Source organism: Pseudophryne corroboree, chromosome 8 (genome assembly GCF_028390025.1).
Source record: "Pseudophryne corroboree isolate aPseCor3 chromosome 8, aPseCor3.hap2, whole genome shotgun sequence".
Classification (NCBI taxonomy): Eukaryota; Metazoa; Chordata; class Amphibia; order Anura; family Myobatrachidae; genus Pseudophryne; species Pseudophryne corroboree.
This window is the reverse complement of record NC_086451.1, coordinates 431838776-431863029: the sequence shown is the minus strand read 5'-3', so window position 1 is coordinate 431863029 and position 24254 is coordinate 431838776.

The window sequence follows — 24254 nt, the reverse complement described above, 5'->3', positions numbered from 1 at the left end:
TATATAATATATATAGATGATGCAGCACACTGGCCTGAGCCTGAGCAGTGCACACAGATATGGTATGTGACTGAGTCACTGTGTGCTGTGTATCGCTTTTTTCAGGCAGAGAACGGATTATAAATAAAAGTGGTGGTCACTGGTCACTATCAGCAAAACTCTGCACTGTACACTACTGAGTACTCCTAATGCTCCCCAAAATTAGTAAATCAAGTGTCTCTCTAATCTATTCTAATTCTAAACGGAGAGGACGCCAGCCACGTCCTCTCCCTATCAATCTCAATGCACGTGTGAAAATGGCGGCGACGCGCGGCTCCTTATATAGAATCCGAGTCTCGCGATAGAATCCGAGCCTCGCGAGAATCCGACAGCGTCATGATGACGTTCGGGCGCGCTCGGGTTAACCGAGCAAGGCGGGAAGATCCGAGTCGCTCGGACCCGTGAAAAAAAACATGAAGTTCTGGCGGGTTCGGATTCAGAGAAACCGAACCCGCTCATCTCTAGTGTATATGTGTGTGGTGTGTAGTATATAGGGGTGTATATGTGTGTGGTGTGTAGTATATAGTGGTGTTTATGTGTGTGGTGTGTAGTATATAGGGATGTATGTGTGGGGTGTGTAGTATATAGGGGTGTATATGTGTGTGGTGTGTAGTATATAGGATGTATGTGTGGGGTGTGTAGTACTGTATATAATGGTGTATACATTTTTGCGCAGTGTAGTATAAAGGGGTGTATATGTGTGTGGTGTGCAATACACTGTCCGGTATCTAATCAGGGGGGGTGAGATAGGAATCAGCGGCGGCGGGCCCGGGATGTGGTGTTTCGGCCACATCATCGCTCCCTGCTGCCCCCCGCAGGCCAGCCTCCGGTCCCTGCACAGAACAGTGCCGGTGCTGCGGCCTAGCTGGCCCCGGTGTCCCCCGGCACTCACCGCCTCTACCGCCTGCTGCAGGATGGGCGTCAGCTTAGAGAACATCTTTCCCCTCTGCTGCTGCAGCTTCTCCCGGGAGTGCCTGGAGAAATCCGAGATCTGCTGCCCCTGCAGCTCCTGTGTGTCACCGGCTGCTCACAGTGCTACCAGCCCGGGGGGCCGGAGACTCTGCTGTGCCACGCTCTGCAGGCCCCGCCGCTTCTGCGTGTCACCGGCTGCTCACAGTGCAGCCAGCCCAGGGGCCGGAGACTTCGCTACGCCACGCTCTGTTGGCCCCGCCGCTTCAGCGTGTCACTGGCTGTGCACAGCGCTGCCAGACCGGGGGCCGGAGACTCCGCTTCTGTGTGTCACCGGCTGCTCACAGCGCTACCCAGACCGGGGGCCGGAGACACCATTGGAGAAGGGGTGGGTGCGGGGGTTGGGAGGCGCAGCGGGTGGAAGAGGAGCGGGGTTGACACGAGTGGGGCAGTAGCAGGTGCGGGGGTACCACGGATGGGGGATGGGGTCCATAGATTCTGCATCAACTACTCGCCAGACAGTGAAATCATCATGGCCTGCATCCAGCCATCTCTCTTATATTTTTGAGCAGATCTGTGACTGTATGCCTGTAACTCCGCCCAGCATTGTGACTCCGCCCAGCGTTAGAGGCCCGGGCACAGAGTCACAGATCTGGGCTATTATATAGGAGATGTTTCATCATTCCTACACATGGGTATTGGGTATCCAGAGGTGCAAGTATGCGGGTACGCTTGGGTACGGAGTACCCTTAAGAATTTGGCAGCGGGTACGCAGTACCACCTGCCACACACTTTGCTATTACCACAATTATAATGTGCCACATAGCAACAAGACCTTGGTGCTTGGCAGCATAACGGCTCCTCCCACGTTGTCAGGGTTACTGGGAGAGCCCAGTGGCTGTATTTTCCTGTTATAATGGAGGCATTACTCTATATTATTATTAAATTGGAGGCATTACTATATATTTCTATTATACTGGAAGAATCACTATATATTTCTATTATACTGTAGGCATTACTATATATTTTTAGCCTTGCCTCCAGATTCCCCCCCAAAAAGGGGCTGTCGTGTTGCCACACCGCTACTGCCATTTAGCCACTCCTACTAGCAGCATGTGGTCACGCCCCCTCACAACACATGACCATGCTAATTTTTCGGCACTCAGTACCACTAAGAAAATATTTCTACTTGCACCACTGCGGGTATCCGATACTGAAAGTGTCGCTAGCGTGATGTAATAATCACCTGACTTGTGTGTGCATTATTGCCAGGTCTTGAATGTTTACATTTACAAATCTCATATCCTTTTAATTTATTTTCTCTGACGTCCTAAGTGGATGCTGGGGACTCCGTCAGGACCATGGGGAATAGCGGCTCCGCAGGAGACAGGGCACAAAAGTAAAAGCTTTAGGATCAGGTGGTGTGCACTGGCTCCTCCCCCTATAACCCTCCTCCAAGCCTCAGTTAGGTTTTTGTGCCCGGCCGAGAAGGGTGCAATCTAGGTGGCTCTCCTAAAGAGCTGCTTAGAGTAAAAGTTTTGTTAGGTTTTTTATTTTCAGTGAGTCCTGCTGGCAACAGGCTCACTGCAACGAGGGACTTAGGGGAGAAGAAGTGAACTCACCTGCGTGCAGGATGGATTGGCTTCTTAGGCTACTGGACACTAGCTCCAGAGGGACGATCACAGGTACAGCCTGGATGGGTCACCGGAGCCGCGCCGCCGACCCCCTTGCAGATGCTGAAGAGAGAAGAGGTCCAGAAATCGGCGGCTGAAGACTTCTCAGTCTTCATGAGGTAGCGCACAGCACTGCAGCTGTGCGCCATTGCTCTCAGCACACTTCACACCAACGATCACTGAGGGTGCAGGGCGCTTGGGGGGGCGCCCTGGGCAGCAATGAAAGTACCTATGCTGGCTAAAAATACATCACATATAGCCCCTGGGGCTATATGGATGTATTTAACCCCTGCCAGGTTGTCAGAAAAACGGGAGAAGAAGCCCGCCGAAAAGGGGGCGGGGCCTATTCTCCTCAGCACACAGCGCCATTTTCCTACACAGCTCCGCTGCTAGGAAGGCTCCCAGGCTCTCCCCTGCACTGCACTACAGAAACAGGGTTAAAACAGAGAGGGGGGGCACTTATTTGGCGATATTATTATATATTAAGATGCTATAAGGGAAAACACTTATATAAGGTTGTCCCTGTATAATATAGCGTTTTGGTGTGTGCTGGCAAACTCTCCCTCTGTCTCCCCAAAGGGCTAGTGGGGTCCTGTCCTCTATCAGAGCATTCCCTGTGTGTGTGCTGTGTGTCGGTACGTGTGTGTCGACATGTATGAGGACGATGTTGGTGAGGAGGCGGAGCAATTGCCTGTAATGGTGATGTCACTCTCTAGGGAGTCGACACCGGAATGGATGGCTTATTTAGGGAATTACGTGATAATGTCAACACGCTGCAAGGTCGGTTGACGACATGAGACGGCCGGCAAACCAATTAGTACCTGTCCAGGCGTCTCAAACACCGTCAGGGGCTTTAAAACGCCCATTTACCTCAGTCGGTCGACACAGACACGGACACTGACTCCAGTGTCGACGGTGAAGAAACAAACGTATTTTCCATTTGGGCCACACGTTACATGTTAAGGGCAATGAAGGAGGTGTTACATATTTCTGATACTACAAGTACCACAAAAGAGGGTATTATGTGGGGTGTGAAAAAACTACCTGTAGTTTTTCCTGAATCAGATAAATTAAATGAAGTGTGTGATGATGCGTGGGTTTCCCCCGATAGAAAATTATTGGCGTTATACCCTTTCCGCCAGAAGTTAGGGCGCGTTGGCAAACACCCCTTAGGGTGGATAAGGCGCTCACACGCTTATCAAAACAAGTGGCGTTACCGTCTCCAGATACGGCCGCCCTCAAGGAGCCAGCTGATAGGAGGCTGGAAAATATCCTAAAAAGTATATACACACATACTGGTGTTATACTGCGACCAGCGATCGCCTCAGCCTGGATGTGCAGCGCTGGGGTGGCTTGGTCGGATTCCCTGACTGAAAATATTGATACCCTTGACAGGGACAGTATTTTATTGACTATAGAGCATTTAAAGGATGCATTTCTATATATGCGAGATGCACAGAGGGATATTTGCACTCTGGCATCAAGAGTAAGTGCGATGTCCATATCTGCCAGAAGATGTTTGTGGACACGACAGTGGTCAGGTGATGCAGATTCCAAACGGCACATGGAAGTATTGCTGTATAAAGGGGAGGAGTTATTTGGGGTCGGTCCATCGGACCTGGTGGCCACGGCAACAGCTGGAAAATCCACCTTTTTTACCCCAAGTCACATCTCAGCAGAAAAAGACACCGTCTTTTCAGCCTCAGTCCTTTCGTCCCCATAAGGGCAAGCAGGCAAAAGGCCAGTCATATCTGCCCAGGGATAGAGGAAAGGGAAGAAGACTGCAGCAGGCAGCCCATTCCCAGGAACAGAAGCCCTCCACCGCTTTTGCCAAGTCCTCAGCATGACGCTGGGGCCGTACAAGCGGACTCAGGTGCGGTGGTGGGTCGTCTCAAGAGTTTCAGCGCGCAGTGGGCTCACTCGCAAGTGGACCCCTGGATCCTACAAGTAGTATCCCAGGGGTACAGATTGGAAATTCGAGACGTCTCCCCCTCGCAGGTTCCTGAAGTCTGCTTTACCAACGTCTCCCTCCGACAGGGAGGCAGTATTGGAAACAATTCACAAGCTGTATTCCCAGCAGGTGATAATCAAAGTACCCCTCCTACAACAAGGAAAGGGGTATTATTCCACACTATATTGTGGTACTGAAGCCAGACGGCTCGGTGAGACCTATTCTAAATCTGAAATATTTGAACACTTACATACAAAGGTTCAAATCAAGATGGAGTCACTCAGAGCAGTGATAGCGAACCAGGAAGAAGGGGACTATATGGTGTCCCTGGACATCAAGGATGCTTACCTCCATGTCCCAATTTGCCCTTCTCACCAAGGGTACCTCAGGTTCGTGGTACAAAACTGTCACTATCAGTTTCAGACGCTGCCGTTTGGATTGTCCACGGCACCCCGGGTCTTTACCAAGGTAATGGCCGAAATGATGATTCTTCTTCAAAGAAAAGGCGTCTTAATTATCCCTTACTTGGACGATCTCCTGATAAGGGCAAGGTCCAGAGAACAGTTGGAGGTCGGAGTAGCACTATCTCAAGTAGTTCTACGACAGCACGGGTGGATTCTAAATATTCCAAAATCGCAGCTGTCTTTGACGACACGTCTGCTGTTCCTAGGGATGATTCTGGACACAGTCCAGAAAAAGGTGTTTCTCCCGGAGGAGAAAGCCAGGGAGTTATCCGAGCTAGTCAGGAACCTCCTAAAACCAGGAAAAGTGTCAGTGCATCATTGCACAAGGGTCCTGGGAAAAATGGTGGCTTCTTACGAAGCGATTCCATTCGGCAGATTTCACGCAAGAACTTTTCAGTGGGATCTGCTGGAAAAATGGTCCGGATCGCATCTTCAGATGCATTAGCGGATAACCCTGTCTCCAAGGACAAGGGTGTCTCTTCTGTGGTGGCTGCAGAGTGCTCATCTACTAAAGGGCCACGGATTCGGCATTCAGGACTGGGTCCTGGTGACCACGGATGCCAGCCTGAAAGGCTGGGGAGCAGTCACACAAGGAAAAAATTTCCAGGGAGTGTGATCAAGTCTGGAGACTTCTCTCCACATAAATATACTGTAGCTAAGAGCAATTTACAATGCTCTAAGCTTAGCAAGACCTCTGCTTCAAGGTCAGCCGGTATTGATCCAGTGGGACAACATCACGGCAGTCGCCCACGTAAACAGACAGGGCGGCACAAGAAGCAGGAGGGCAATGGCAGAAACTGCAAGGATTCTTCGCTGGGCGGAAAATCATGTGATAGCACTGTCAGTAGTGTTCATTCCGGGAGTGGACAACTGGGAAGCAGACTTCCTCAGCACGACCTCCACCCGGGAGAGTGGGGACTTCATCGGGAAGTCTTCCACATGATTGTGAACCGTTGGGAAAGACCAAAGGTGGACATGATGGCGTCCCGCCTGAACAAAAAACTGGACAGGTATTGCGCCAGGTCAAGAGACCCTCAGGCAATAGCTGTGGACGTTCTGGTAACACCGTGGGTGTACCAGTCGGTGTATGTGTTCCCTCCTCTGCTTCTCATACCTAAGGTACTGAGAATTATAAGACGTAGAGGAGTAAGAACTATACTCGTGGCTCCGGATTGGCCAAGAAGGACTTGGTACCCGGAACTTCAAGAGATGCTCACAGAGGACTCATGGCCTCTGCCGCTAAGAAGGGACTTGCTTCAGCAAGTACCATGTCTGTTCCAAGACTTACCGCGGCTGCGTTTGACGGCATGGCGGTTGAACGCCGGATCCTAAGGGAAAAAGGCATTCCGGAAGAGGTCATTCCTACCCTGGTCAAAGCCAGGAAGGAGGTGACCGCACAACATTATCACCACATGTGGCGAAAATATGTTGCGTGGTGTGAGGCCAGGAAGGCCCCACGAAGAAATTTCAACTCGGTCGATTCCTGCATTTCCTGCAAACAGGAGTGTCTATGGGCCTCAAATTGGGGTCCATTAAGGTTCAAATTTCGGCCTTGTCGATTTTCTTCCAGAAAGAATTGTCTTCAGTTCCTGAAGTCCAGAAGTTTGTCAAGGGAGTACTGCATATACAACCCCCTTTTGTGCCTCCAGTGGCACTGTGGGATCTCAACGTAGTTCTGGGATTCCTCAAATCACATTGGTTTAAACCGCTCAAATCTGTGGATTTGAAATATCTCACATGGAAAGTGACCATGATGTTGGCCCTGGCCTCGGCCAGGCGAGTGTCAGAATTGGCGGCTTTGTCTCACAAAAGCCCATATCTGATTGTCCATTCGGACAGGGCAGAGCTGCGGACTCGTCCCCAGTTTCTCCCTAAGGTGGTGTCAGCGTTTCACCTGAACCAGCTTATTGTGGTACCTGCGGCTACTAGGGACTTGGAGGACTCCAAGTTGCTAGATGTTGTCAGGGCCCTGAAAATATAGGTTTCCAGGACGGCTGGAGTCAGGAAAACTGACTTGCTGTTATCCTGTATGCACCCAACAAACTGGGTGCTCTTGCTTCTAAGCAGACGATTGCTAGTTGGATGTGTAGTACAATTCAGCTTGCACATTCTGTGGCAGGCTTGCCACAGCCAAAATATGTAAATGCCCATTCCACAAGGAAGGTGGGCTCATCTTGGGCGGCTGCCCGAGGGGTCTTGGCTTTACAACTTTGCCGAGCTGCTACTTGGTCAGGGGCACACCCTGGCTGAGGAGGACCTGGAGTTCTCTCACTCGGTGCTGCAGAGTCATCCGCACTCTCCCGCCCGTTTGGGAGCTTTGGTATAATCCCCATGGTCCTGACGGAGTCCCAGCATCCACTTAGGACGTCGGAGAAAATAAGAATTTACTTACCGATAATTCTATTTCTCGTAGTCCGTAGTGGATGCTGGGCGCCCATCCCAAGTGCGGATTGTCTGCAATACTTGTACATAGTTATTGTTACAAAAATCGGGTTATTATTGTTGTGAGCCATCTTTTCAGAGGCTCCGCTGTTATCATGCTGTTAACTGGGTTCAGATCACAGGTTGTACAGTGTGATTGGTGTGGCTGGTATGAGTCTTACCCGGGATTCAAAATCCTTCCTTATTGTGTACGCTCGTCCGGGCACAGTATCCTAACTGAGGCTTGGAGGAGGGTCATAGGGGGAGGAGCCAGTGCACACCACCTGATCCTAAAGCTTTTACTTTTGTGCCCTGTCTCCTGCGGAGCCGCTATTCCCCATGGTCCTGACGGAGTCCCCAGCATCCACTACGGACTACGAGAAATAGAATTATCGGTAAGTAAATTCTTATTATTTCATAAAAGTCACTATAATTATATGCATTCCTTGTAGTGTCAGGATCAGGGGTTAAAGTTGGCCGGAACGGGGCGGAACTGCGTTCCGTCAGTTATATTTGGCGGCGGTACCCGGCTACGGGACTGTGTTCTGCCTGCTTAATTCCACTGTCCCCGCTCTATGCTGTGCTGCGCTGTGCCGCCCTCCCACACTGACAGAGGTGGCGGGAGGTGAAAGGCAGTGTACTTCCCCAGCCGGTCCCTTCCAAAGGCTCTTGCAGTGAGATGATTGACATGATGGCAACGCAGGAAATGCCGTCATTCCGGGTTTGCCGCGTTTAAAAAGTAGCAGCAGGCTCGATTAGAAGAAAAAGTAAGTTAGAGGAAAGCACGCTAGATAGGGAGGAGGAGGAGGAGTGGCGGCTCCGGCAGCAGCACATGAAGGATGTATGAGGGGGCACATGGAAGCCACGCTGTGGGGGGTTGTTTGGCACATGAAGGCAGGAATGCTGGATGGGGGTTCACATTAGGGAAGACACAATGGGCGGGATGTACTAGGGTACATCGCTGCCCATCGCCGCCCTGCGCCACGATGCTGATCGCATATGTACTTACATATGCGATCAGCATTGCGGAGGACAGCTCTTCCGATAAGAGCTGTCCTCCGCGATGCACAGCGGCAGTCTGACTTCCGAGATTTGGCCCCAGGAGTCAGTCTGCGCATGCGCAGGGTGACGTGGGGTGGCCGCAAGGCATGCTGGGAGGGATCCGATCGGATCCCTCACACAGCGCCGCGGAGAGAAGCCCATAGGCTTCTATGGAGTATCGCCAGCCAAAGCTGGTGAACCCCGCCGCGGCGCTGACCTGCCGGCCGGGAGATGGTACATCAGGAAAATGCGGCAAACAGGGGGTTTACCGCAGTTTCCGCTTAGTACATCCCGCCCAATGGATGGAAGTGTGGCACAAGAGGGTAGACACACTAGATGAGAGGGGATATATGTAGTAGATACACTGTATGGGGGGCACATTAGGGAAGACACTGCATGGGGATACACATAAGGGATAAGTGGTGTCAGGGGGAGAAGCTGTGTGAGGGATAATCGGTGTCAGGGAGAAGCTATGTGAGGGATAAGCAGTGTCAGGGAGAGAAGCTGTGTGAGGGAGAAGCTGTGGTAGGGAGAAGCTGTGTCGGAGATAAGCGGTGTGAGAGAGAAGATGTGTGAGGGATAAGCGGAAGCGGTGTCGGGGAGAAGCGGTTTGAGGGATTGTAAAGTGATTTTTCAGTGTTTAATATCTTTTTGAAAAAAATTGAACTAAACACTTATAGTTCTCATTTGCAATAAAAAAAAACCCTCTCCATAAATAATACACACCTTCATGTACCTGTCCCACATAATTTACACCTTCATATACTACCTCTCCCACATAATTTACACCTTCATATACCTCTCCTACATCATTTACACCTTCATATACCATTACCTCTCCCACATTATTTACACCTTCATATACCTGTCCACATAATTTACACCTTCATATACCTGTCCACATAATTTACACATTCATATACCTGTCCCACATCATTTACACCTCCATATACCTCTCCCACATCATTTACACCTTCATATACCTGTCCCACATCATTTACACCTTCATATACCTGTCCCACATCATTCACACCTCCATATACCTCTCCCACATAATTTACACCTTCATATACCTGTCCTACATCATTTACACCTTCATATACCTCTCCCACATAATTTACACCTTCATATACCTGTCCCACATCATTTACACCTCCATATACCTCTCCCACATCATTTACACCTTCATATACCTCTCCCACATCATTTACACCTTCATATACCTCTCCCACATCATTTACACCTTCATATACCTGTCCCACATCATTCACACCTCCATATACCTCTCCCACATCATTTACACCTTCATATACCTCTCCCACATCATTTACACCTTCATATACCTCTCCCACATCATTTACACCTTCATATACCTCTCCTACATCATTTACACCTTCATATACCTCTCCCACATAATTTACACCTTCATATACCTCTCCCACATCATTTACACCTTCATATACCTGAACCACATAATTTACACCTTCATATACCTCTCCCACATCATTTACACCTCCATATACCTGAACCACATAATTTACACCTTCATATACCTGTCCCACATCATTTACACCTCCATATACCTCTCCCACATCATTTACACCTCCATATACCTCTCCCACATCATTTACACCTTCATATACCTCTCCCACATCATTTACACCTTCATATACCTGAACCACATAATTTACACCTTCATATACCTGTCCTACATAATTTACACCTTCATATACCTCTCCCACATAATTGACACCTTCATATACCTCTCCCACATCATTTACACCTTCATATACCTGAACCACATAATTTACACCTTCATATACCTGTCCTACATCATTTACACCTCCATATACCTGTCCACATAATTTACACCTTCATATACCTGTCCCACATCATTTACACCTCCATATACCTCTCCCACATCATTTACACCTTCATATACCTCTCCCACATCATTTACACCTTCATATACCTCTCCCACATCATTTAACCTTCATATACCTGTCCCACATCATTCACACCTCCATATACCTCTCCCACATCATTAAGACCTTCATATACCTCTCCCACATCATTTACACCTTCATATACCTGTCCCACATCATTTACACCTCCATATACCCCTCCCACATCATTTACACCTTCATATACCTCTCCCACATAATTTACACCTTCATATACCTCTCCCACATCATTTACACTTTCATATACCTGAACCACATAATTTACACCTTCATATACCTGTCCTACATCATTTACACCTTCATATACCTGAACCACATAATTTACACCTTCATATACCTGTCCACATAATTTACACCTTCATATACCTGAACCACATAATTTACACCTTCATATACCTGTACCACATAAGTTATATCTTCATATACCTGAACCACATAATTTACACCTCAACAGTGCTGCAAGTATGGCGGTACGGGGTACCGGTAAGAAATTCCCAGCCGGGCCGCCACCTTGCAGACACTGGGTGTTGGAGAGAGGAGAGCGCTGCATGCGCCTCTCCTGTCCTGCCTGCCCAGTCACTCCCAAGTCCCCTGAGTCCGGCGGCGGCATACACTGAAACGCCGGTTCATATACCTGAACCACATAATTTACACCTTCATATACCTGTCCTACATCATTTACACCTTCATATACCTCTCCCACATAATTTACACCTTCATATACCTGTCCCACATCATTTACACCTCCATATACCTCTCCCACATCATTTACACCTTCATATACCTCTCCCACATCATTTACACCTTCATATACCTCTCCCACATCATTTACACCTTCATATACCTGTCCTACATCATTCACACCTCCATATACCTCTCCCACATCATTTACACCTTCATATACCTCTCCCACATCATTTACACCTTCATATACCTCTTCCACATCATTTACACCTTCATATACCTCTCCTACATCATTTACACCTTCATATACCTCTCCCACATAATTTACACCTTCATATACCTCTCCCACATCATTTACACCTTCATATACCTGAACCACATAATTTACACCCTCATATACCTCTCCCACATCATTTACACCTTCATATACCTGAACCACATAATTTACACCTTCATATACCTGTCCCACATTATTTACACCTCCATATACCTCTCCCACATCATTTACACCTCCATATACCTCTCCCACATCATTTACACCTTCATATACCTCTCCCACATCATTTACACCTTCATATACCTGAACCACATAATTTACACCTTCATATACCTGTCCTACATCATTTACACCTTCATATACATCTCCCACATAATTGACACCTTCATATACCTGTCCTACATCATTTACACCTTCATATACCTGTCCACATAATTTACACCTTCATATACCTGTCCCACATCATTTACACCTCCATATTCCTCTCCCACATCATTTACACCTTCATATACCTCTCCCACATCATTTACACCTTCATATACCTCTCCCACATCATTTAACCTTCATATACCTGTCCCACATCATTCACACCTCCATATACCTCTCCCACATCATTTACACCTTCATATACCTCTCCCACATCATTTACACCTTCATATACCTGTCCCACATCATTTACACCTCCATATACCCCTCCCACATTATTTACACCTTCATATACCTCTCCCACATCATTTACACCTTCATATACCTCTCCCACATCATTTACACTTTCATATACCTGAACCACATAATTCATATACCTGTCCTACATCATTTACACCTTCATATACCTGAACCACATAATTTACACCTTCATATACCTGTCCTACATCATTTACACCTTCATATACCTGTCCACATAATTTACACCTTCATATACCTGAACCACATAAGTTATATCTTCATATACCTGAACCACATAATTTACACCTCAACAGTGCTGCAAGTATGGCGGTACGGGGTACCGGTAAGAAATTCCCAGCCGGGCCGCCACCTTGCAGACACTGGGTGTTGGAGAGAGGAGAGCGCAGCATGCGCCTCTCCTGTCCTGCCTGCCCAGTCACTCCCAAGTCCCCTGAGTCCGGCGGCGGCGTACACTGAAACGCCGGTTCGTGAGCCAATCAGAGCTCGCGGACAGGCAGCCAATCAGGAGCCGCCGCTGCTGGACCGCGAGCCCTGATTAGCTCGCGGACTGGCGGCAGATCTAATATACAGGATGCCACCACCGCCGCAGGAGGACTCGGAGACCGGACTGAGGGCAGGAGAGGAGCAGGAGGGGCGCGTGCTGCGCTCTCTTCTCCCAGCAGCAGCAGAAGACAGTGCCAGCCCCAGGCAGCAGCAACAACAACAACAACAACAACGGTGAGTTACACTGCTGGGGCATATCTGGCACTCTGGGGGCATGTGTATCTGGCAAAGTGGGGGAATGTGTATCTGGCAAAGTGGGGGCATATGTATCCGGCAAAGTGGGGGCATGTGTATCTGGCAAAGTGGGGGCATATGTATCCGGCAAAGTGGGGGTATGTGTATCTGGCAAAGTGGGGGCATGTGTATGCGGCAAAGTGGGGGCATGTGTATCTGGCAAAGTGGGGCCATGTGTATCCGGCAAAGTGGGGGCATATCTGGCACTGTGGGGGCATGTGTATCTGGCAAAGTGGGGGCATATCTGGAGTGTTTGGGCATATCTGGCACTGTGGGGGCATATCTGGCATATGTGTATCTGGCACTGTGAGGACATATGTGTATCTGGCGCAGTGGGGGCATATCTGGCACTGTGGGGGCAATGTGTATCTGGCACTCTGGAGCAATGTGTATCTGGCACTCTGGGGCAATGTGTATCTGGCACTACTGGGGGCATTTGTGCATCTGGCACCGTGGGACATTTGTGCATCTGGCACTGTGGTGGCATATCTGGCACTGTGGGAACATATCTGGCATATGTGTATCTGGCACTGTGGGGGCATATCTACTACTGTGGGGGCATGTGTATCTGGCAAAGTGGGGGCATATCTGGCACTGTGGGGGCATATGTGTATCTGGCACTCTGAGGGCATATCTAGCACTTTGGGGGCATGTGTATTTGGCAAAATGGGGGCAAATCTGGAGTGTTTGGGCATATCTAGCACTGTGGGGGCATATCTGGTACTGTGGGGGCATATCTGGCACTGTGGGGGCATATCTTGCATATGTGTATCTGGCACTGTGGGTGCAATGTGTATCTGGCACTCTGGGGCAATGTGTATATGGCACTACTGGGGGCATTTGTGCATCTGGCACTGTGGGGCATTTGAGCATCTGGCACCGTTAGGCATTTGTGCATCTGGCACCGTGGAGCATTTGTGCATCTGGCACTGTAGGAGCATATCTGGCACGGTGGGGGCGTATCTGGCACTGTGGGGGCATATGTATATATGGCACTATTGGGGTCATATGTGTATCTGGCCCCCCCATATGTGTATCACGCCCCCATTTTCATTGGCCACGCCCCATGTGGCATTTGGCTACACCCATTTTTGGGGCGCGCACAAAGTACCTATAAGAATTTTTTTCTACTTGCATCACAATGTACCTGTACCATATCATGTACACCTGCGTGTACCTGTCCCACATGTTTTACACCTTCATACACCTGTCCCACATCATTTACACCTTCATATACCTGTCCCACATCATTTACACCTTCAAATACCTGTTCCACATCATTTACACCTTCAAATACCTTTCCCACATCATTTACACCTTCATATACCTGTCCCACATCATTCACACCTCCATATACCTCTCCCACATCATTTACACCTTCATATACCTGTCCCACATCACTTACACCTCCATTAACCTGGCCAGGTATCCGCTTAGACACTGTCTAGAGAGACAGTCAATAGATTTCGATCATATGGTGTCAAAGGTTGTCAGATGAAGGTGCGTAATTGCTGACTAATTAAGCTAATTGGAAACTTCCAATTGCTTATTTAGTCCTCAGTGGTTGTGTAGTCAGGGTGCCAGAGCAAGTCCCAGTGATTTTTAGAGATGTGCACTTGAAATTTTTCGGGTTTTGTGTTTTGGTTTTGGGTTCGGTTCCGCGGCCGTGTTTTGGGTTCGACCGCGTTTTGGCAAAACCTCACCGAATTTTTTTTGTCGGATTCGGGTGTGTTTTGGATTCGGGTGTTTTTTTCAAAAAACACTAAAAAACAGCTTAAATCATAGAATTTGGGGGTCATTTTGATCCCAAAGTATTATTAACCTCAAAAAACATAATTTCCACTCATTTTCAGTCTATTCTGAACACCTCACACCTCACAATATTATTTTTAGTCCTAAAATTTGCACCGAGGTCGCTGGATGACTAAGCTAAGCGACCCTAGTGGCCGACACAAACACCTGGCCCATCTAGGAGTGGCACTGCAGTGTCACGCAGGATGGCCCTTCCAAAAAACACTCCCCAAACAGCACATGACGCAAAGAAGAAAAAAAGAGGCGCAATGAGGTAGCTGTGTGAGTAAGCTAAGCGACCCTAGTGGCCGACACAAACACCTGGCCCATCTAGGAGTGGCACTGCAGTGTCACGCAGGATGGCCCTTCCAAAAAACACTCCCCAAACAGCACATGACGCAAAGAAGAAAAAAAGAGGCGCAATGAGGTAGCTGTGTGAGTAAGCTAAGCGACCCTAGTGGCCGACACAAACACCTGGCCCATCTAGGAGTGGCACTGCAGTGTCACGCAGGATGGCCCTTCCAAAAAACACTCCCCAAACAGCACATGACGCAAAGAAGAAAAAAATAGGCGCAATGAGGTAGCTGTGTGAGTAAGCTAAGCGACCCTAGTGGCCGACACAAACACCTGACCCATCTAGGAGTGGCACTGCAGTGTCACGCAGGATGGCCCTTCCAAAAAACACTCCCCAAACAGCACATGATGCAAAGAAGAAAAAAGAGGCGCAATGAGGTAGCTGTGTGAGTAAGCTAAGCGACCCTAGTGGCCGACACAAACACCTGGCCCATCTAGGAGTGGCACTGCAGTGTCACGCAGGATGGCCCTTCCAAAAAACACTCCCCAAACAGCACATGACGCAAAGAAGAAAAAAAGAGGCGCAATGAGGTAGCTGTGTGAGTAAGATAAGCGACCCTAGTGGCCGACACAAACACCTGGCCCATCTAGGAGTGGCACTGCAGTGTCACGCAGGATGGCCCTTCTAAAAAACACTCCCCAAACAGCACATGACGCAAAGAAGAAAAAAAGAGGCGCAATGAGGTAGCTGTGTGAGTAAGATAAGCGACCCTAGTGGCCGACACAAACACCTGGCCCATCTAGGAGTGGCACTGCAGTGTCACGCAGGATGGCCCTTCCAAAAAACACTCCCCAAACAGCACATGACGCAAATAAAAATGAAAGAAAAAAGAGGTGCGAGATGGAATTGTCCTTGGGCCCTCCCACCCACCCTTATGTTGTATAAACAGGACATGCACACTTTAACCAACCCATCATTTCAGTGACAGGGTCTGCCACACGACTGTGACTGAAATGACGGGTTGGTTTGGACCCCCACCAAAAAAGAAGCAATTAATCTCTCCTTGCACAAACTGGCTCTACAGAGGCAAGATGTCCACCTCATCATCATCCTCCGATATATCACCGTGTACATCCCGCTCCTCACAGATTATCAATTCGTCCCCACTGGAATCCACCATCTCAGCTCCCTGTGTACTTTGTGGAGGCAATTGCTGCTGGTCAATGTCTCCACAGAGGAATTGATTATAATTCATTTTAATGAACATCATCTTCTCCACATTTTCTGGAAGTAACCTCGTACGCCGATTGCTGACAAGGTGAGCGGCGGCACTAAACACTCTTTTGGAGTACACACTTGTGGGAGGGCAACTTAGGTAGAATAAAGCCAGTTTGTGCAAGGGCCTCCAAATTGCCTCTTTTTCCTGCCAGTATAAGTACGGACTGTCTGACGTGCCTACTTGGATGCGGTCACTCATATAATCCTCCACCATTCTTTCAATGGTGAGAGAATCATATGCAGTGACAGTAGACTACATGTCCGTAATCGTTGTCAGTTCCTTCAGTCCGGACCAGATGTCAGCATCAGCAGTCGCTCCAGACTGCCCTGCATCACCGCCAGCGGGTGGGCTCGGAATTCTGAGCCTTTTCCTCGCACCCCCAGTTGCGGGAGAATGTGAAGGAGGAGATGTTGACAGGTCGCGTTCCGCTTGACTTGACAATTTTGTCACCAGCAGGTCTTTGAACCCCAGCAGACTTGTGTCTGCCGGAAAGAGAGATCCAAGGTAGGTTTTAAATCTAGGATCGAGCACGGTGGCCAAAATGTAGTGCTCTGATTTCAACAGATTGACCACCCGTGAATCCTTGTTAAGCGAATTAAGGGCTCCATCCACAAGTCCCACATGCCTAGCGGAATCGCTCCCTTTTAGCTCCTCCTTCAATGCCTCCAGCTTCTTCTGCAAAAGCCTGATGAGGGGAATGACCTGACTCAGGCTGGCAGTGTCTGAACTGACTTCACGTGTGGCAAGTTCAAAAGGTTGCAGAACCTTGCACAACGTTGAAATCATTCTCCACTGCGCTTGAGACAGGTACATTCCACCTCCTATATCGTGCTCAATTGTATAGGCTTGAATGGCCTTTTGCTGCTCCTCCAACCTCTGAAGCATATAGAGGGTTGAATTCCACCTCGTTACCACTTCTTGCTTCAGATGATGGCAGGGCAGGTTCAGGCGTTTTTGGTGGTGCTCCAGTCTTCTGTACGTGGTGCCTGTACGCCGAAAGTGTCCCGCAATTCTTCTGGCCACCGACAGCATCTCTTGCACGCCCCTGTCGTTTTTTAAAAAATTCTGCACCACCAAATTCAAGGTATGTGCAAAACATGGGACGTGCTGGAATTTGCCCATATTTAATGCACACACAATATTGCTGGCGTTGTCCGATGCCACAAATCCACAGGAGAGTCCAATTGGGGTAAGCCATTCCGCGATGATCTTCCTCAGTTGCCGTAAGAGGTTTTCAGCTGTGTGCGTATTCTGGAAAGCGGTGATACAAAGCGTAGCCTGCCTAGGAAAGAGTTGGCGTTTGCGAGATGCTGCTACTGGTGCCGCCGCTGCTGTTCTTGCGGCGGGAGTCCATACATCTACCCAGTGGGCTGTCACAGTCATATAGTCCTGACCCTGCCCTGCTCCACTTGTCCACATGTCCGTGGTTAAGTGGACATTGGGTACAACTGCATTTTTTAGGACACTGGTGAGTCTTTTTCTGACGTCCGTGTACATTCTCGGTATCGCCTGCCTAGAGAAGTGGAACCTAGATGGTATTTGGTAACGGGGGCACACTACCTCAAGAAATTGTCTAGTTCCCTGTGAACTAACGGCGGATACCGGACGCACGTCTAACACCAACATAGTTGTCAAGGCCTCAGTTATCCGCTTTGCAACAGGATGACTGCTGTGATATTTCATCTTCCTCGCAAAGGACTGTTGGACAGTCAATTGCTTGGTGGAAGTAGTAAAAGTGGGCTTACGACTTCCCCTCTGGGATGACCATCGACTCCCAGCAGCAACAACAGCAGCGCCAGCAGCAGTAGGCGTTACACGCAAGGATGCATCGGAGGAATCCCAGGCAGGAGAGGACTCGTCAGAATTGCCAGTGACATGGCCTGCAGGACTATTGGCATTCCTGGGGAAGGAGGAAATTGACACTGAGGGAGTTGGTGGGGTGGTTTGCGTGAGTTTGGTTACAAGAGGAAGGGATTTACTGGTCAGTGGACTGCTTCCGCTGTCGCCCAAAGTTTTTGAACTTGTCACTGACTTATTATGAATGCGCTGCAGGTGACGTATAAGGGAGGATGTTCCGAGGTGGTTAACGTCCTTACCCCTACTTATTACAGCTTGACAAAGGCAACACACGGCTTGACAAATGTTGTCCGCATTTCTGTTGAAATACTTCCACACCGAAGAGCTGATTTTTTTGGTATTTTCACCAGGCATGTCAACGGCCCTATTCCTCCCACGGACAACAGGTTTCTCCCCGGGTGCCTGACTTAAACAAACCACCTCACCATCAGAATCCTCCTTGTCAATTTCCTCCCCAGCGCCAGCAACACCCATATCCTCCTCATCCTGGTGTACTTCAACACTGACATCTTCAATCTGACTATCAGGAACTGGACTGCGGGTGCTCCTTCCAGCACTTGCAGGGGGCGTGCAAATGGTGGAAGGCGCATGCTCTTCACGTCCAGTGTTGGGAAGGTCAGGCATCGCAACCGACACAATTGGACTCTCCTTGTGGATTTGGGATTTCGAAGAACGCACAGTTCTTTGCGGTGCTTTTGCCAGCTTGAGTCTTTTCATTTTTCTAGCGAGAGGCTGAGTGCTTCCATCCTCATGTGAAGCTGAACCACTAGCCATGAATATAGGCCAGGGCCTCAGCCGTTCCTTGCCACTCCGTGTGGTAAATGGCATATTGGCAAGTTTACGCTTCTCTTCCGACAATTTTATTTTAGATTTTGGAGTCCTTTTTTTACTGATATTTGGTGTTTTGGATTTTACATGCTCTGTACTATGACATTGGGCATCGGCCTTGGCAGACGACGTTGCTGGCATTTCATCGTCTCGGCCATGACTAGTGGCAGCAGCTTCAGCACGAGGTGGAAGTGGATCTTGATCTTTCCCTAATTTTGGAACCTCAACATTTTTGTTCTCCATATTTTAATAGGCACAACTAAAAGGCACCTCAGGTAAACAATGGAGATGGATGGATACTAGTATACTTATGGATGGACGAGCGGCTGCCGACACAGAGGTAGCTACAGCCGTGGACTACCGTACTGTGTCTGCTGTTAATATAGACTGGATGATAATGAGATGAAATTAATATATATATATATATATATATATATATAATATCACTAGTACTGCAGCCGGACAGGTATATATATTTATTATGTAATGACTGATGACGGACCTGCTGGACACTGTCAGCTCAGCAGCACCGCAGACTGCTACAGTAAGCTACTATAGTAGTATGTTTCAAGAAGAAAGAGAAAAAAAAACCACGGGTAGGTGGTATACAATTATGGATGGACCAGCGACTGCCGACACAGAGGTAGCTACAGCCGTGGACTACCGTACTGTGTCTGCTGCTAATATAGACTGGATGATAATGAGATGAAATTAATATATATATATATATAATATCACTAGTACTGCAGCCGGACAGGTATATATATTTATTATGTAATGACTGATGACGGACCTGCTGGACACTGTCAGCTCAGCAGCACCGCAGACTGCTACAGTAAGCTACTATAGTAGTATGTATCAAGAAGAAAGAGAAAAAAAAAACCACGGGTAGATGGTATACAATTATGGATGGACCAGCGACTGCCGACACAGAGGTAGCTACAGCCGTGGACTACCGTACTGTGTCTGCTGCTAATATAGACTGGATGATAATGAGATGAAATTAATATATATATATATATAATATCACTAGTACTGCAGCCGGACAGGTATATATATTTATTATGTAATGACTGATGACGGACCTGCTGGACACTGTCAGCTCAGCAGCACCGCAGACTGCTACAGTAAGCTACTATAGTAGTATGTATCAAGAAGAAAGAGAAAAAAAAAAACACGGGTAGGTGGTATACAATTATGGATGGACCAGCGACTGCCGACACAGAGGTAGCTACAGCCGTGGACTACCGTACTGTGTCTGCTGCTAATATAGACTGGATGATAATGAGATGAAATTTATATATATATATATATATATATATATAATATCACTAGTACTGCAGCCGGACAGGTATATATATTTATTATGTAATGACTGATGACGGACCTGCTGGACACTGTCAGCTCAGCAACACCGCAGACTGCTACAGTAAGCTACTATAGTAGTATGTATCAAGAAGAAAGCGAAAAAAAAAAAACACGGGTAGGTGGTATACAATTATGGATGGACCAGCGACTGCCGACACAGAGGTAGCTACAGCCGTGGACTACCGTACTGTGTCTGCTGCCAATATAGACTGGATGATAATGAGATGAAATTAATATATATATATATATATATAATATCACTAGTACTGCAGCCGGACAGGTATATATATTTATTATGTAATGACTGATGACGGACCTGCTGGACACTGTCAGCTCAGCAGCACCGCAGACTGCTACAGTAAGCTACTATAGTAGTATGTATCAAGAAGAAAGAAAAAAAAAAACACGGGTAGGTGGTATACATATACAATTATATATATATTATATACAATTATATATATATATATATATTAAACTGGTGGTGATTAATTAAACTGGTGGTCAGGTCACTGGTCACACTATCAGCAACTTGCAAGTAGTACTCCTAAGCAGACAATCACAATATATACTGGTGGTCAGTGTGGTCACAATGGCAGTGTGGCACTCTGGCAGCAGAGTGCCAGCAAAAGTGTGCACTGTACGTTAAAATATGTACTCCTGCTCTCAGACTCTAACTGCTCCCCACTGTCTCCCCCACAAGTCAGATATACAGTCACACTATCACTTCAGCAAGTAGTAGTACTCCTCCTAATGCTCCCCAAAATTACTAAAGTAAATAATACTGTGTCTCTCTCTACTCTAGTCTCACTCTCTATAAACGGAGAGGACGCCAGCCACGTCCTCTCCCTATCAATCTCAATGCACGTGTGAAAATGGCGGCGACGCGCGGCTCCTTATATAGAATCCGAGTCTCGCGATAGAATCCGAGCCTCGCGAGAATCCGACAGCGGGATGATGACGTTCGGGCGCGCTCGGGTTAACCGAGCAAGGCGGGAAGATCCGAGTCGCTCGGACCCGTGTAAAAAAACCTGAAGTTCGGGCGGGTTCGGTTTACGAGGAACCGAACCCGCTCATCTCTAGTGATTTTTCCTAAAATTAATGATTTTAGGAAACAATCAGACTTGTTCTGGGTGTGCGTAAAAAAAGACTTAGTGGGGGATATTCAATTGTTTGAAAAGTCAGTTGGGTGTCTGTGTTTTCCTATCTAATAGACAGGAAAAAACAGACACCCAACCGACTTTTCAAACATTTGAATTCCCCCCAGTGAGGTCTAAGGAATTCTCAATTTCAGTCCTCTAATTGAATAGCAAAACCCAGCGGTTATGTGAGAAACCTGCGCCGCGAGCAGTTTTCACATTTCCCGCCGCCAATTGAATTTGCTCCTTAGCATAAGTGGAATCAGGCCACTCATTAAGTGAAATCTGCCATCAGTGAATATGATCGACGTTTTGTAAGTGTCAACAATGTGAGTGCTGACATTTGAAATGTCGACATGATGACAATATTGATATTCTGAATGTTGACTTTAATAAGTCATAATGTATTAGAGGGGAGAAGAAATAAATTCATTAGGGCGGGATGTACTAACCAGTGGCTACCACACATTGCATTCATACTAATCACATGTAGCGGAGTCAGTATGGGATTCTAACGGTCAGGATACCGGCGGTCAGGATACCGGTGGTCATAATACCGACGCCAGAATCCCAGCATGCGGAATCCCGTCAGCGAGCGCAGAGTGTGCGCTCGCCACGCTTTAATCCTCCCCCCCACCCCCGAGTGTGGATTTGGGGCCCTGGTCGGGATTTAGACCGCCGGGATTCCCTTGGATGTCGGGATTCCGGTGTCGGTATTATGACCTTTGGGAAACTAACTGCCTCCCGATGTAGTCATGCTCATCTTACTGCGATGCGGATGTTGTATCACGGCATGCTGCATGGCGAGCAAGGCTGCGACTATTCATGGAGCGATCGCCGACTGCAAATAGTCGCAGCCTGGCATGCCATGCAGTAAGGCATGTTGCAGCAAAGATGAGCTGTATGTAATAACATATGTGATTAATACTGCACAAGACAGCTCTCCCGATAAGAGCTGACCTTTGCGATCACCGCCAGTCACTGCACTTCCGGGTTTATGACCCGGAAGTCCATCTGTACATGTGCAGAGTGACATGGGCGACCACATTGGATGCTGGGAGGGATCTGATCGAATCCCTCTCAGTGAAGATGTGGAAAGAAGTCCATAGGCTTCTATAGGGTAATGCCAGCAAAAGTTGATGTGACCCTCCGCTCCGAAGCCCTGGCATCCAGAGCTTTGTACATGTGGAAAATAAATGCAGTAAAAACCCCACAATATAGACCGTAAAAGGGGCGTGGTATATCATAAAGGGGGTGTGGTCTTGCAGTAAGCCCCCATTTACCTATCTCCAGGGCCTTGACCTCGCTGGAAGGGGTGTGGTTTCATGGGGCTCTCCCAATGACATCACTCTGAGGGCATGCCTAGTATTCTGGGAGATGCTGGGTTGTCCCAGAAGACTATGCCTGTGTCCCGTCTCCTTCTCAGTGACAGGAGCTGGGCGCTGCACGGTAATGTCACTATGCAGCACCCAGGTCCCAGTCACTGCAGAGAAGCCGGCATATTGGTGTTACCCCCATCGAGGGTAACTCCTGGGTGCGATCCACACCCCCATAGTGACAGGATGATAAATTATTGAAAAATCAGTGACCCTGCGGTGAATATATCTCCCCTGTAGAAAACAACTGCTGATTTGTGAAATCTAAAGTAATATAAAATCAGGACAATACACTGTTTGTCAAAATTGTCATACAATTATTTATATAGCTATTAAATCAAAGGATATTGCACCATGACTACACCCCCACCCAGTGTCGGACTGGGGCATGAAAGGCCCACCGGGGGATACTGTTGTAGGGGCCCATGCTTAAAGGTGTGGCCAGGCTCCACTGGGGAGTGGCCAACCACCAAAGAGGTTTGGCTAACCGTTACAGGGTACATGTTCTGTTCCTCTTGGTAAATATATAATAAACAATATTATTGTGAAGTACAATGTAACATAAGTATAATGCATAATTCACGTGCACTGGGATAGAGTCTGGAACCTGATCCCTAGAGGAGGAGGAGGAGGAGGAGGACCCACAGGCAGTAGGACCAGGGGCGGATTGGGAACAAAAAGCGGCCCTGGAAAAATTTGTACAAGTGGCCCCACATGGGCAACACCAGAGGTGTAAGGTCTAGCCATGGGCTATGGCAGCAGCACCCTCCCCCCAAGACTTTCCAGATAGTGGGCATGTCCAGCATCAAGGGGGAAGTTAAAAAGAACTAAAAATAAATATTATGAGTAGAGATGAGCGGGTTCGGTTTCTTTGAATCCGAACCCGCACGAACTTCACTTTTTTTTTCACGGGTCCGAGCGACTCGGATCTTCCCGCCTTGCTCGGTTAACCCGAGCGCGCCCGAACGTCATCATGACGCTGTCGGATTCTCGCGAGACTCGGATTCTATATAAGGAGCCGCGCGTCGCCGCCATTTTCACACGTGCATTGAGATTGATAGGGAGAGGACGTGGCTGGCGTCCTCTCCATTTAGATTAGATTTAGAAGAGAGAGAGAGAGAGAGATTGCTGTGATACTGTAGATTAGAAGAGAGTGCAGAGTGCAGACAGAGTTTAGTGACTGACGACCACAGTGACCAGTGACCACCAGAGACAGTGCAGTTGTTTGTTTTATTTAATATATCCGTTCTCTGCCTGAAAAAAACGATACACAGTCACACAGTGACTCAGTCTGTGTGCACTGCTCAGCCCAGTGTGCTGCACATCAATGTATTGTATATAAAGCTTATAATTGTGGGGGAGACTGGGGAGCACTGCAGGTTGTTATAGCAGGAGCCAGGAGTACATGATAAATAATATTATATTAAAATTAAACAG